The sequence below is a fragment of the Microplitis demolitor genome, chromosome 4 (genome assembly GCF_026212275.2).
Source record: "Microplitis demolitor isolate Queensland-Clemson2020A chromosome 4, iyMicDemo2.1a, whole genome shotgun sequence".
NCBI classification, from domain to species: domain Eukaryota; kingdom Metazoa; phylum Arthropoda; class Insecta; order Hymenoptera; family Braconidae; genus Microplitis; species Microplitis demolitor.
In genome coordinates this window covers 12,246,239-12,259,583 of record NC_068548.1, presented here as the reverse complement: position 1 = coordinate 12,259,583, position 13,345 = coordinate 12,246,239, and positions in this window count along the sequence as shown.

The following is a 13,345-nucleotide window of genomic DNA, read 5'->3' as shown; positions in this document are numbered from 1 at the left end:
GCGTCATTAAATTACTGAGTCAAGGTCGTGTTATTATGGAAATAATAAGTGATAAGAAATTGAAAAAGGAAATAATGATCAATGAAGAGATAAAAAGGAAAATCAAATAATAAATTAATAAATACTTATATAATTCTCTAAATTAATTAATTTATTTATTACGGAAAAATTAATTTAAATTAAGTGTGAGAAGAATAAAGTCCAGGGGACAGGGTGAGTGTGTGAGTGAAATAAATAAGAATTTTAATGGAAAATATTAGTAGTTAAGTGTCGCGAAGGTTAAGCGATTCTTAATCAGAGTGCGTGTGAGTGTGTGGAAATGCCAAAGGTAGTTGGCTAATTTTAGTGAAAAATTTAGTAATTAAGTATCGCGAAGGTTATGCGATTTTTAACTATTGTATGTGTGAGTGTGTGGAACCGCCAAAGGTAGTTGGCTGATTTTATTCAAGATATCATTTCGGGTAAATAAATAAAAGGTTATAAGGTCAATTAAGGTTATAAGGTTTAATGTTATAAGGTCAATTAAGGTCATCAGGTTTAAGGTTTAAAAGGTTTAATGTTATAAGGTTTATATGAGAAGTAATAAGGTAATAAAAAGAAAAGAAAATTTAAGGTTTATAAAAGGTCATAAGTGAAGTTAAATTCTAAAGGTTAAATAGGTCATTGGAAAATAAAAGGTTTAACTTGTGAATTGGAGAAGTAAATTATTTATAAGTTATCCTTCCTCATCCTTCTCTTACAATTAAATAAAATTACACCGACCCTGAAGATTTAAGATCCGGTTCTGGGAGGCCGTTATCACTTCCAGTGGTGCCCTTAAAAAGGTAATTTAAGGACGACCAGAGTAACAGCATAGCCCTGTTATAAGATATAATTAAATATCACTAACTTAGTTATAATTATATATAGCTAACACAGTTATAATTATATATAACTTACATATAATTTCATGTAACTAAAAATCAATTATTAAGAAATTAGATAAAAAATTTTGTTGACCAAGAATCTATCATGTATAAGCTTTTATTACTTGGAGTTCGTACAAAACTTACTTTTCAACTCAATCTCTTAATTTTTTTAATTTCAAGTAATTTTTTTAAATATTGAATTTATATTTTTTACTGTTACAGGATTTTATAAAAAAATTTGAAAAATTGTGACTTTTGGCGACGATAAGTACCTGGAGGCATGTCCAAATCATCATTCGTAAATTTATGGCATTAGCATTATTACCAGCAAATAATGTGGTTAACGGGTATCAATGGTTATTGGATAATATTCCTGATGAAATAAAGGAACTACTATAACCTTTTCTCGTGTATTTTCACGACGAATAGATTGTAAGAACTCTACCTAACTTGTGGAATGTTTACAATCTTCATCATCGGATCAATAACGTAACCGAAACTTATCATCGGAATGCAAACCTTCGATTCGGGACTTACCCTTCGACATGGAATTTTACATGTATAAATAATGAACAAATTTATTTTCGTTATCATTTATTGAACACGTATCTCAATAAATTATTGAATAATTTTGATTATTTTTTTTTTTTTTTTACGAAAAGTTTAAAAATTTTTCAAAGCGCCATACTTATTAATCTTTTTGAAATATTATTCTAAATTACAGTTCTCAGTAACAAATCGTTTTAAAGTGGATAATTAAAAATTTTGACTTTTTTCAAATTTTTGGTTATTGCTACTGATTAAAATTGAATCAAGTACTGTTTTTTTTTAATTCTCATCGATCAAAAAAAATTATTTCTTATTGGAAAACATGAAAAATTTTTGAAAATGTTATGAAAGTAAAATAAACGATTCTTTCTGTTTTCTTTACTATAAAACTTAAAAACTTAAAAATTACTCCAAAACTCCCTTATTAAAAAATACACAATTCAAAACGATTAAAAAAAAAAAAAATTTTTTAATAATTTTTAAAGTTTCGTATACTTTAAATATTTTTGAATTGCCCTTCTTATGGAAATGAAACATTCAAAATCAGTTCGAATTGGTTCTTTTAATCAAGACTATGAAATCTTGTTATATTTATCAGATAAATGAAAAAATAAGATCTTACTTTACATATTTGTAATTACAGAAGTACTTACTCAAATTCAAACAGTGACTCATATCAAGTTGGATTCTTTGCGAAATGGGGATGAAATTACGACAGTTACTTGAACACCTGAAGAATAAGATCGTGATGAAAGAATTAAAATGGCATGGAATTTGTATTTTAACAGTATAATAGACATACCAAATTTTTAACGTGTGATAAAATAATTTGAAAACCGGACTCAACAATAATTAGCTTTGATATTTCCAGGCAGGTTGTTAGCCGGAGAATTCTTCTAGAAGTTTCCAGGCAGGTCATGTAAAGCATTCACCGGAAAATCAATTGCTTTCTAGTCAAAATTATCTAGTCAGTAATATTAAGATAAAATTAATTATAAGTAAATTACGTGAATGAATCAATTAATAAATTTATAAACGTTATCAGTGTCGTAAAGTAACACGTGGAAAATAAATGTTGAGTTTTGAGTATTATGATATCGAGGTCGTGATAAATTGTTGAGCGGTCACATAAATTAACTCATAAAACCGGCTTAACAACATTTGTTGATATGGAAAGGATAACGTTTATAAGAAATGAGTTGTTGGAGAATTATTAGTGATCTTAAATTGCAAATTATATGGAAAGAAATTTCAATTAAGAAATAGGAATTTTATAATGGTAAAACTGTGAGGCAGTGAAAATTTTAATTATGAAATTGTGATAGGTGTGTCACGTAACGATTCAAATTATTGAATTTTAGTTAGTTGTAAATTAAATATTTTAATTTCACGTTTAAATTTGAATCGTTGCGCGGGCATTCCGCCATTTCACCGATGGAGACGGCAGTCCGTGCACAGTGCTAGCGCATGCGCGCAGCGTATGAGAGAGCACGTGTGTGAATTACTTTTATTTTATGATTTAAAAATACAAACCATTGATTTTTGTTAATTTTAAGTATTTGTTTATGATTTTGAAACAGTTGGGATGCATGATCCAGCGTAACATTATGCCCCAACATTTGTTTAACATATTATTTTAATTAAACTTGTCATCCGACGAAGGATGTCAGTTGATGTTTAGAAGAATATTGACCGCCGGGTAGGGGAAAATCAATACCTTGGCTATATTCCAGACATCAATTTTATGATTTTGAAATAATTATTATTTAATTTATTGGATAAAATAAAAATATGTAAATCGTATGAATAAATAGTTCATACACTTAAATAATTATTCATGTATCATTCAGGTGTCCAGAAACTATCTTTATAATTTATATTTATAATTGATAACTAGGCCCAGGGCTAGTAGAAATACTCATGATCGTAATTAAGGGCAATGGTGCGCCACGTGGGCGATGACCAACAGATGGAGGATAGGGTAATTAAATTAGAAAGATACGGGCAGTTAGTGTGTACGGACATTGTTCGAGTAAAAATTTTTAAATTTGGTTGATAGATTGGTGGATTATTAATAAAAAGCTATTGTAGACGCTATAATTCACCGGGTGAATTAACTTATATTTTTCTTTCAACGTAGATTATTTTGATTCATTGGAGATTATTATTTTTGAGTAAGTACTTTGAATTTCTTTCGCCCTATATATTGTCATGATAACCTCCCCCGGTAGTTGTTGGTCACCGCGGCGAGTGAAATTAATTTATTTATATTTACTGGCTGAATGATACATGGTATTTATTATAAATAATCATTGATAATTATCGTTGGATAATTCTCTTTCTATATTGTTAAATATATCCAGATATATATATATATATATATATATATATATATATATATATATATATATATATATATATATATATGTATATATATATATGTTATGTCCGACTTCGCAAACTTCTCTTACAGTCATTCATGTTGAGCACTCCATAGGAATAGAAATTTCATTTTCTCTTGAGAGAAACAAGGATGGGTTCAATGAAATGTGACAAACCTATTCTACCAGATTTCTTTCTTTGTGTCTTTCATTCTCGTATTCTTCGGTCCCCACTTATTGTCGGCTAAGATCGCTCTAATGCGCACAATTAGCATTGATTAAATTAAGTTCCGTCAACGGACATCTCACAAGATGCAACTCACCTAAAATTTCCCTTTCCCCTAAACTCAGACCCCCATGGTTGCGGCGTTCAAGAAAATTTTGAAGAACAAGTTCACTCTACCGAGCACAGGCTTGCATTTCGGTTATCAGCTGAATTCAAAGTTTTCAGTCAAGAGTCGCAAACTAGGTACAGCAGTATCCTGAATTTTCATATTTAATAAAACCGATAAAAATCGCTTTTATAAATCCATAAAATAAATCACAAAAAAAATCACGCATCGCGGAAACAAATATAATAGAAAGAAATATTAAATAAATATTCAACGTCAAAAGCCACCTCCTTTAAAGAGCACTGCTTCTATTTCCTGCATAGGAAAATAAAGGAATTTTTAAATTCTATATAAAATAAAAAAAGTTTCCGTATCATAAGTATAACAGGGCTAAGCTGTTACTCCGGTCGTCCTTAAATTACCTTTTAAGGGCGCCACTGGAAGTGATAACGGCCTCCCAGAACCGGATCTTAAATCTTCAGGGTCGGTGTAATTTTATTTAATTGTAAGAGAAGGATGAGGAAGGATAACTTATAAATAATTTACTATTTCAATTCGCAAGTTAAACCTTTTATTTATAATGACCTAATTAACCTTTATAATTTAACTTCACTTATGACCTTTTATAAACCTTCTATTTTATACCTTTTATAAACCTTATAACTTCTTATATGAACCTTATAACATTAAACCTTATAACCTTTTGAAACCTTAATAAACCTTATAACCTTTTATTTATTTACCCGCAATAATTTTATTTAATAAAATCAGCCAACTACCTTTGGCGGTTCCACACACTCACACATACAACAGTTAAAAATCGCTTAACCTTCGCGATACTTAATTACTAACCATTCAATAAAATCAACCAACTACCTTTGGCATTACTACACACTCACACACTCTCTGATTAAAAATCGCTTAACCTTCGCGATACTTAATTACTAATATTTTCCCTTAATTTCTTACTTATTTCACTCACACACTCACTCGGTCCCCTGGACTTATTTTACACACACTTAATTTAAATTAATTTTCCCGCAATCAATAATTTAATTAATTTCGAGAATTATATAATTATTAATTAATTTATTAATTGATTTTCCTTTTCTATTTTATTGATTACTATTTCTTTTCAATTTCTTATTACTTATTTTATTTCCATAATAACACGACCTTGACTCCGTAATTTAATAACACGTTACTTCAGGTACTTTTATCACCACAATAATTATCCTTATTTTATTTACGCCTTTTACTTAATTAATTATAATTTTTTTTTTTTTTTTTTTTTTTTTTTTACGTAAATTTTTCTATTTAATTTACCAACGACTTTGACCACGGATCTCTCTTATCTTTCCGAGACAATTTTAATTGATTTTATTTACTTTATTAATTTTATTAAATTTTATTTATAATTAATTAATAATTGACTAGCGACTATGACTAGATTCGACAGTTCCGGTGCGCGCGTCACTTGACCCACCTGGAAACTTCTAGAACAATTCCGGCTACCTGCCTGGAAATATTTTTTTAACGCAATGGCTCCGGCTACCTGCCTGGAGTTAATTAATTACTAAAATGTTTTAATTATGTCCGAATTTAATTTATAAATTTTTTTGAAATTAATTTAATTCGCGAGAATTTTCTTTAGACGCGACGATATTAAACGTATGCTAAGTATTTAATAAAATTTTCCGGCTTCCCGCCTGGAATAAATTTTATAAATACCTCTCCAGTTAAACTTTCCAGATCTTTTCCGTCGTGTCTCTGTCCGGGTTTTGTCCGATTAATTTTCCTCGTCTTGTTTTGGTCTAAATTTTGGTTTCGTCTCTCTCTCTCTGTCTTTACTCTCCTCTCTCTCTCTCTCTCTCCTTACTCTCCTTCAACCTGTTATAATCAGACGCAATCAGTAATGTTTATTAAAAATACCGGCTAACTGCCTGGTATTTGTTAGAAGTGATTGAGATTTTCATCGCTTGGTTCCACAATAAACTCAAGCTATTAATTAATTAATTACCTGTTATAATTAAATGAACGGCGTCTGTTATGATGTTGGTTACGGCGTGACTTAGTCGTTTTCTCCCACGTCTGCTATTCGGACGTCCCGATGGTTAATGCCCGATTCTCGTTCCGGTCCCCGTTTATAATTGCTCGCTCACTCTTGACTATAGTTGTCCTTTTTTCTCCTACTTAACTCTAGGTGGGGTCGACGGTCGAGCAAGTGAAATTTCCATTTCCGGACGACTAGTCGCTACCTACCCGGAATACCCGAAGTGGTAATGTCACATGACCGACAGTGCGCATAATAGATTTTATTTGAATTTACTTGAACGCGGTAAATACGAATTTACCCCGTTACAAAAGAAATAAATTTACGAAAGGATAAAAGTGTTATTGGTTGTGAGTGCTAAGTGTTAATTCGAATTTGTGAGCATTATTATATCCAAAAATTCAAATCCAAAAATTTTGAGTGTAATTATTTAATGATTAAGGTAATAAAGATATTCCTTTAAAGAGTATCAGCTCTATTTTCTTCAAAGAAAATTAAAGGAGTTTTTATTACCAAACTAGAATTGGAATTTAAAATAATGAAAAAAAACATAAGTGACAATAAATTTTGTGTATTATTCATAAAATAAGTTAAGCAATAAGTCGTCACCCCACCCTCATCCAGAGATTGCTTGCATCGAGACCGAGCAGCCAATTCAAGGGTCTACAACGCGGGAACTATCTCAAGGAAAAATATAAATATATACATCAGCACAAAAGGTAAGGCCATTATAATTGACTTCTTTTCTTTTCAATTTTAATAACTTTTCCAATCAACCTCAAAAATTTAAGAGGAAATAAGGACGCTATTAAGTTGAAATCTTATGTATTGATTAGCACATTTTTACATTCATCTACCTATAAAGATAACTCTATTTTTACCGAAATAGAAATAAAAGAAAGTCCACATCGAAACGTATCCCAAAACAAACAAATTAAGACTTGAACTAAACATATATATATATATATATATATATATATATAACATATATATATGACACATATACAACGTTGGTATACGTAGCCGGTAGATATAGATATATATAAATGTATATATATCTATAGTACAAATACAGTACCTGAGCAAATTCCTCAAGTACTGACATCATCACTTGGGTGAAAAATTCCCAAAGTATTAAAAATTGATTAAAGCATTATTATATATATTTATTATTATTTATATTTATTATTATTTAAAATAATTAAGTAACTTTACTTTTTTTACTTTTGATTTATTTGTTTACCCCAGTGGTCAAGATCATTATTGAAAATTTTTTTTTTAAAATTATAAATTATTTTCAATACAGAGGAATTCATTATTTTGAGTGTGAGTGAGGATGAATCCCGTGTCTTTCTCTCTCTCACAAGTGTTGGGAGATAAAATAAGAGATAAAAAGATTGTTATTATTTATTATTCTTATTTGGGAAAATTTTAAAATTAAATAATTGTTTCTTTTACTTAATATTAAATCAAGATTATTAATTAAGTTAAATTATAATTATTTTTGGTCTATTGAGTTTATATAATTTATTGTGATACTGCGATCATATTTTTGGCAATCACCAGGTATTATTGTTATTAATAATTTAACAAAATTCAATATTGTTAAATATTATTAATTTCCTATTCTTTAATAATAAAAACTCGGAAACCAACAGCTGTCGGGGAAAATTTAATATTTATTATCCTTTGGATCTTTTTCTACTGTTTCATTTTATTTTTTCCTGCTCTCATTTATTACTTGTATGTAATCATTTATCATATATTTACTATTTTTTTCTCATTATTTATCTAATTTCCATTGTGTCGCTCGAGTGTTTATCCGCTTCGCCACAAGTCACTTGCTCGGATTTTCCCTCGTAAATTCCCCCTGAATAATTTTTGTCCGTTTTGGATAAACGGTCTGGCGCCTGCGTGCACTAACCCAGCCTGAGGAGCTGGTCCGGGCACGACAACATTTAATTATTATTCATAATTTAACAATTGTTTAAATTTATTATTTTATTTTAATTTGATCTCGGTATTTATCATCAGTCAGTATCATTTATTATTGTTGAGTATTATTTGTTTATCATGCGTAGGCGACCGCATACGCTATATTAGACTGTTCCGCGTCTCCGTCGCGGAATTTCAGAACAATATACGATATAGGTGAATAATTGTCATAATTTAGAGTGGTAATAATTATAAGGGTTTATCACGTAGAGGGTCAAGGTGACCGCGTGAATCGGTTGTAAAGTCGCGTAGAGGGTCCTGGGGACAGCGCGAGTATTAAAATTAAGGTTTCAGCCACATAGAGGGTCAAGTCGACCGCATGGAGTTGGGAGAAGTTGAGTGTGTGTAAAATAGTCCAGGGGACTCAGTGTGAGTGTGTGTGTAATATAGCCAAAGGTAGTTGGCATTAGGAATCTAAGGTTTATAAAAGTCATAAGGTTTTAATAAAGTTATAAGGTATAAACTTATACAGGTTATAAGATTTATAAAGGTTTATTGATAAAAGGCTTATGATGTTAAATGAATAAAGATAAAATTGTCCAAGTAATATTTAAATCAATTATAAATTATCCTTCCTCATCCTTCTTTTACAAATTAATTTTACACCGACTCTGATGATCTAAGATCCGGCTCTGGGAGGCCGTTATTACTTCCAGTAACGCCCTTTTATAAAAGGACGACCAGAGTAGCAGCTTAGCCCTGTTATAATTAATTGTAATCTTGACATGAAGATTTTTCTGACATTTATTGAAAAATTTCATTTTACTCTTCTTTGATCCATATTATATGGAACTTCTGGTAGAAAATTTCTACATAGAGAAGGAATGACCCTTACAATAAAACATTTTTAAATGCCATAATACAATATACATAATTAAAATTACACAACTAAATTTAAAAGAAAATAATATAAAGATAAATATTTATGATACTGAAGTTAATGAGCGTCTAATAATTTTTTTTTAAATGATGAATTATAAAAAAAAAATTTTTTTTTAAATGCACCGGAAATTTTTATATTTATCCGATATATATTTTATTGATCTATTTCAAATTAGAGTAAAAAATTTACAGCAGCTAGCTACATTCACCCTAATTACTAACTTCAAGACAATGAATATTTAATTGGTTTTCAAAAATTACTTTTTTTTTTTTTAATAAATTAAAACTAAAGTTTTACAATGAGTTTAATTAATTTATTTGATTGATTTATTTAATCTAAATACTCAATAATAATCATATATGAAGACTTTGTAGATTTGCTTATTACGACTAATAAATTAATTTGGATTAAAATTTGTATTCGTTGACTTATTATTTACCTTTGACTTTTATTAAAGAAATAATAAAATGAAAATGTTTTGTAAACAGAACCTTTATGTGTTCTGTATTTTATAAATTAACAATAATCATAAATAATAATTGTGAAAATGAAGTATATAAGAATACGAATTTCACATGTTTATTTGCGTGAGTGATCTTCAATAGAAAATTCTAATTATTATTAATATATTTTTTCTAATCATTAAAATAAAAAGTAAAATAAACTATAAAAGAGTACTGCTACCTTGGTCGTCCTTTTTCAAGGGCGCCACTGAAAGTATTAAACGGTCTTCCAGGACCGAATCTTAATGTTCAGGGTCGTTATAAATTTTATTTGTCAGAGAAGGAAGAGGAAGGATAACTTATAATTAGTTAGCATTTCATTTAAAATAACAATTTTAACCTTTTATTTATTATATAAACCTTTTTAAACTTATACCTTATATCGTAATAAACCTTATAACCTTAGGACCTTATACAATTTTGTCAACTATCTTTGACTTATCACACATACACACACACTCTTATTCTGAGTCCCTTGGACTATTTTACACACACACGACTTTCTTGACCTATATCTCCACGCGGTCAACACGACCCTACGTGGTTAAAACCTTATATTACTCTCGCGCGGTCCCCTGGACCCTTTACGCGACAAAACCTTATTTAATTAATTCACGCGGTTCCCTGAACCCTCTCCGTGATTATAAAACCTTAACATTTTTAACACTAACTTTTCATTAGTACCCTTTTACACTCACACATTCTTATGACCATTTTTCTTTATTTTACATTAACCAATATTAAAATTCTTATACCATTTTTAAAATTACTAATCAATTAATATATGTAATTATTTGCAACCACTAATGTTTTTCTTTTCACAATGAATTAATAAATTTATTTCAGCCCATTTTACGCATTAACATTTCATTATCACAATACTCAAACTTGACTATCAATCTCCACGTTAAATTCCCGGCACATTTACTATGAATAAATTAATTGATTTTATTTGTCACGATATTGGAATATCGCGGCAGACTCGCATCAGGTCGGTGAGCAACAGGGGCAGCACACGCTGCTCACACGTCTCATCTGATATTGTTATTATAATTATTTTGTTTACATGTAAGATTTTGTTTTAATTATTGTGTTCTCATATAATATATTTCTTAGGTAAAAATTACTGCGGAATCAGGAAAAGTTGCTGATTAATTTAAGCATATAATTTGATTTTCAGAGTGCTAGGGAAATAATTATGCATTTCATTTATATGCTTATGATTATTCGGCTGGTCGACGCATGTGCGTCAACGCAACAGTTAGCATATTACGTGTGAGCTTACACCTTAATGTTCTTACTGCGTAACCGAACTTACCGTGCCTAGCTCAGCGTCTCTAGAAATTTAATAGGATGTTATAAAGGGTGTGGGTCGCTCAGTGAAGGAATGACTATATGTGAATTAAATGGATATTTATTTATTGGGCGTCCCCAAATATGGGAGTACTCAGAAAAGGCCCTGAGAGTCTCTTTTACAAATCTAGGATACCATAATCATGCGGATACAAATACAATATTTTAATTCAACAATAGCGACGTTAATTGTATTCTTATAGTGATCTGTAACTATAGCGGTAAAATAAAGGAGATACAATATTTATGCGCTAGCAGACGACTATTCGAATCAGCTTAACTATGGTAACTGACTCTTTTCTGTGGTTACCATATTCTACCTCGAAAATATCACTCCGCCGTTTCCTTTGAGAACTCTTTTCTTGCTGCTTAAGAAAATATCCCTCCGTAGTCTCCAACGGAACTCTTTTCTTCCCTCAGTCAATCTGCTGACCACGCAAAACGCCTGCTCGTCACGTTGTATTATAAAAGTAAGACTCAATGCGACTAATGTAATGCGATACTTATGTGCAGCTGTATAGCGCCTAATGAAATGAAATAAAATATATTGCTTTCTGAATTTGGATTTATCTATTTATTATTTGTTAATTACTATTAGACGGATGGGCGTCAGCCCACCCGTCACATAGCGTCAAAAAATTTATTTATTATAAATAAATTTAGGAGTTTTGTGAATTAATCATTGATTAATTTATCTTTAGATCATATTAATAATTAATTGTGAAAGAGACAATTGACCATTTAATGTCGGGAACGGGCTAAATTACACAGCTCAAATCATTTATTATGTTGGTGATTCTGTGGAAAAAAACATGCAACAGATATATATCTCCACTAGTCGAAGTGAGATATACGACAAAATAACGCCGGACTGACATGAGATTCACGTGCTGCCATGGTCAGACGTGGGATAGTCTCGGTAAGAGTAACGTGTGTGCTCTGGTTGTGAAGAAATGTTGTAAATTGGACGCCATTTTATATTGTGGTATTGTTTTTCGCACCATTTGGCATTTTAAGTATTATGGTAAAAGTATAAAAGAAAATATTTTTAACAGTTACCGTATTAACGTGCAACCAAGGAAGTTGATTAATCACGTAAACTGTAAGTAATTTTGAGCTAATACATTGGCGTATAATTTTGTTCCCGCGCTGGTGGCCATTTGTTCAGCTCATAAGAGTAAGAGAGATAGTGAATTTTGAGTAGTAATATTTGTCAAAAGCATATGATAAAATGCGTGATTATTGTGCCCAGTAAATAGAAATGCAATGCGTAAAATTATTTAGTATTATTTTATAATTACCAAATATTGATTGTGATAAATATTTGGTTATTTTCATTATTATTAATACGCATTAATTATTATTTCATTAGTAGTACAAGGTATATGAGATAAATATTCAATGGGATTTTAATAATTATTTATGATGTTATGTATTATTTCTGAGTATTAGTTATGACGTGCGTTACCTATTTAATTGGTATTATGATTAGCCAGTGATTTTTATTTGATTTTCTTTACAAGTAATTAATAATTAATTAATATCAGGCGAAGTTGTTGAGGCAGAAATTTTGCGCGACTTGCTGATTTATGATACAGTTATTACTGAGTGTCAAGTTTTATTTGAAGTATTATTTTTGGTAATTATTATTATTATTGAAATAATTATTATTTGTGAGTAATATGTTGCGGATATTTCCTGGTATTCACCAGTGGTTTATGTTCACGAAAACTATTTACTTAAAATAGTTAAAAAATATTTTGAGATTATATTATTATTATTATTTTGAAATATCACGTGCGAGTGATATCGCTATTTACCTGCGCTAAAGTATTTCTTTGCGTTTAATATATTTATTATTTACACGTTATTATTATTTTTTTATGAGTTGTATACGCATACACGTATTATTTTGTAAGTGAATTATTACTGATATTATCATTGATATTGTTCATTTCTTTGATATGCTATACAACTGATTTTCTGAATGTTATAATTTGAAATATAATTGAAAGCAAATGTTCATCAACCCGGTGTTTATTTAGATTTTATTTATATAAACTATTGTTATCTCTTTCTTGCTAATCCTTTTCTTGAACTGAAAACTGCTCCCTGATCATTTTATTTATTTTTCATTCCATTTTTTTTTAATTTGTTCGTGGAAGTGCACGAACTGGCGCCCAATAAGGATTTCTAACCCAGCCTGATAAGAGCTGTGTGCCCAGTGGAGATTTGGAGCATCTCCAGATGGGATCGTTATTTTCGTAATTATTTTTCTTTTCAGTTTTTCACCATCGGAGGGCCATAGAAGGTATTTGACACTAACCACTATCTACTGTCGGTCGTGTGAAATTGAAGAGAACGTTATACATTTCTTTTAATTATATT